The following is a 3,974-nucleotide window of genomic DNA, read 5'->3' on the forward strand; positions in this document are numbered from 1 at the left end:
ATTTTCCTTCCAAGCAGTTTAAGTTTTTCAGTTTGAGCTATTAAGTTGGCAAGCTGCAGCGACAGCAGTGATAGATCTTTCCACCGATACCTCGTATTAGAAATTCTGTTCAATCCTGACAGATTTATGTACAAAAAGTAGCATTATGGGGAAATTCATTGTCAACTTCGCTTTTTAGCTCCTCTTCTTTGCATATTAAGCTTATTCTGTTTCAAAGAGAAAAAAAGCCAGACATCGAATTCCATGCGAGTGAAAGACGATTAAATGAACAACAAACCTGGAGTAGAAAAGAAAGGCAAAGGGGAAAAAGAGGGCGAGTAAGAAACATCGAGATAGATTTGCAAAATGGTCAGGTTTTGGCTTATGCAGTCTTCTGCGCATGCGCGAAAAGCAAAAACCTGCTTAGTTACATCCGATTAGTCACAAATTATGCTCTTAATCTTAAGGTATCTGCACCGGCAAAAATTGCCTCTTTTTGAATAATAAAATAAAATATTCCCTCTGCGTGTGTGTTACTTTTAATTCTTTGCTTTGATAATTTATACTTCCAACCTCCCAAAAGTTCATTTTAGCCACTTCTGTGTTAATTCTCCCAAAACCTTCCAAAAAAGAGAAACTGATTAGAAATGCATTTTTTTCGCTACTCGCTGGCGGTCGCCGCCGATCGCTTTGAAATCCCCAAACCAACCCTTACAAACCCTAATATGTTTATCTTACGTAAAAGCAATTCTCACTCCTGTGAGCTTGGGATACCTGTGACTACACAAGGGTAGGTAGTGCATCGTTTACTTTAAAAACAGCTTTGAGACGTTCTAAGAAATATTTCGTAGTTAATTTACCTGCAAATACCATCTCATCACAAACAACTCCTACCACCCCACCGTGACACTCTTCGTACCATGGGCCTTGGGTGCAGTTGAGGAGGGAGGAAGCACCGTAGTCGCAGTAAAATGAAGTGTGTAGAATTGACAAGTTACCAGCGCCAAATTCACTATCTCGATAGTGTTGTGTTGCCCAATTATAACCAAGCTTTCGACACACTGTATTGTGTACGTCACCATGGAAGTAATTGGAACAGAGCGTCCACCAAGTCTCATTGAAATAATATTCTATTCGTCCCTGATTTGGAGCACCCCCATCGGTAAGTCTCACATCACCTGTAAAGAAAATCAGAAAAACAATGAGATATTTCGTCAGTGACGATTACTTTCCTGCGCAGCTCGCAACAGAGGGAAGTGTGAAGTCATGTTAGCATGACAGCAAAATTGATGGCTAACAATCTTTCTTTCTTGCTTGAGACGACCATTTGCACTGTCCAACGATGGAAGAAAAGTATAGGCTACTATTCACCCCAAAGTGATACATGTGTTTTTTTATTATTATTATTATTATTATTATTATTATTATTATTATTATTATTATTATTATTATTATTATTATTATTATTACTTGCTTTTTTTGCCATATTTGCTGAGGACCATGGTTTGTTCTTGAGATCCCTTGGAATTGCTACGTGACGTAACGACCTCGCCTCGTTTGGACTAAATGTTGTTTAGTTTATTGACCAGTAGTACAAAAGGTTTCGAGAAAAACCGAAGCATACCAAGTGAATTGAAACAGGATTATTAATCATAGGTCAAACCAATAAAAGGCGTAATAAATGTTATAAGTTCAGTTGTATTTCCAATTAACATAGAAGGTTGAACTGATAGCATAGCCTTCGCTCTACATTCTGACCAAATCTGTTCAGAAATCTCCTCTTTACTCAACTGCCTTACATTCCTTCCATGTGAAATCTGTGCGACGGGGTCTTACCCCCCATACATTTTACTGTAACTGGAGAGAGGAAAGTTTGTATATACACCGCAAGGATAAACTTTCAACAAGAAACTCACCGTCTGATGGATTGGCGATTACAAAGTTAACCACTGTCAAGAAAGAAGAACAGAAACTCGCAATTAAAATCACGCTTTCCTTATAAACAATCTTATCTTGATTTTGAAACAGGGCCCCGAGGAGTTAGTTTGTGTCCTTGATTTCAGTTGATTACATCGCCCAAATTCCCTTACTTCTCCTTCCCTTTCGAACGTCTGCCACGCAGGCTACCTTTGTTTTACTGCAGATTGACCGATCAAACAATCCTGCGATCGTGTTACACCACGTACCAACTAATCTGGCCCTGGTTGTTCAAACTTTAGATTATATAACACAATTGGTTTCCCTTATACTTATCCGCTAAATCCTGATAGTGATTAATATCCGGTGGAATTAGCACTATCCAAATTTGAACAACCGGGACCTGATAAAAATATTATCCAACACTCCGGAAAACCGCTGATGGCAATGACTGCGGACGAAAAACAACGACTAAGATGAAAGCTTTGCTTTCCGAGACACTTCCGAATGCGTTCCCCTTCCTGCAACGTTCGTTCCCACGGAGCATGGTCAGTATTAACACGATCGCATGACGGTTTGATCGGACAGTTTGATCGATTTTACAGTAAATGGTGAAGGTGATTCATGCTATAAACTGTAAAATTTTACTAGAACGACTAGGATATAGATCAAAGGTCACACAACTCATCTGCGCCTTGGGCTTTTGCGTCCTTCGAAACTGATGGATATTAATTTATCTGTATGGGGTTTTTCATTTCTTTTTCCAATGCCGCTACAAGCGCTTCTATCCCGAACTGATCTGATGCAAAATGTGTTTAAAATTTGGCCTGTAAGATCTCTTTTTCATAGGCCGGGGTTTAGTCGTATTATTAGAATCTTTTTTTGTCAGTTTATTGAAATGTCTCAGAACGGACATTTACATAAAAATATTTATTTTCCACCGATGGAAGGGCATTCAATAACTTCAGCCAAAGAACTCGAAAATTTTGATAAAAAGAGTAGAGAAAGTTCATGTCAATAGTTATTCGCTTTTCAACAAAATATCAAGAATTTTAAATGAAGAATAAAGAGTAAACACCAAATTTCTTGTCCAAGTTCCATGAACTCATTGTATTGTTCATTCATTATATTAGGAGCTTAGAAGGGACGATGTAGGCTTTCAAAAGAGTCCGTCAATCCGATCCCGACTTCGTCGCTCGCAGTCTCAAAGGCTCTCTCCACTCGCTTAGAAAGCTCCTAAAAAGTTCGTTCCATTCGCTTAGAAACTCATGAGGTCGACTTGCCGAGCAAGTCTAGAAAAGATGATCGAGGTTCTTCACTATGTCACTAAGGGCAGCATTGAATATCCAAAACTAGCCACCGACACTGAGGTGAATAATTGTTTTAGTATATACTAAAACAGTGAGGTAATTGAGCACAAAAATGATGATTTTTAACTCATTTACTGTTGCCAACGATTACAATTTTGGCGCGCGATGACCGAGCGGCCGTGGTGATCGCTTTTTCTTAGCGACAAAGAAAACTTTTGAAGGCGTTTGTTTAGCTCTTGCGGGAAAGTTTCTTCAAAAGGAGTTGTGAATTCTTTTTGTATTTAAAATAATTCTGTAAAAAAGATTATTAAATTTAGTTTTAAGCTTATTTATGAACAAGTCAACTAAATAAAGTAACCCAAGACTTAAGCTTAATTTGCATTTGTAAACAAAAAAAGTTTTCACCGGTTTTATCGATAAATTCAAGTCAAAAAGACAAAGCTTTACCTGTTAAAACTTCCAAACCGAACTTCGTCATCTTCTTCATGTATTTCGGAAATAGCTTGCTTGATTAGTTGTGAAATTTCTTAGTTTGTTAACCTACGCGAGTTTGGCGTCGCTCGCTCGGAGGAACTGGAGGTGAATAGGTGAATAGTCCAGGATATTCACTGATTGAGTAGCCAATCAGAGCGCGCGAAAAACACTATCCACTGTTTTAGTATATACTAAATGTACATAACCACAAAATTTGACGTATTAATTCAATTGGAATTCTCTTTAAGGGCTTTGAAAGTTGCAATTTGCATGATACTATGGAAAGACTATAAA

Source organism: Porites lutea, chromosome 7, assembly GCF_958299795.1.
Source record: "Porites lutea chromosome 7, jaPorLute2.1, whole genome shotgun sequence".
In the NCBI taxonomy this organism is placed as follows: Eukaryota; Metazoa; Cnidaria; class Anthozoa; order Scleractinia; family Poritidae; genus Porites; species Porites lutea.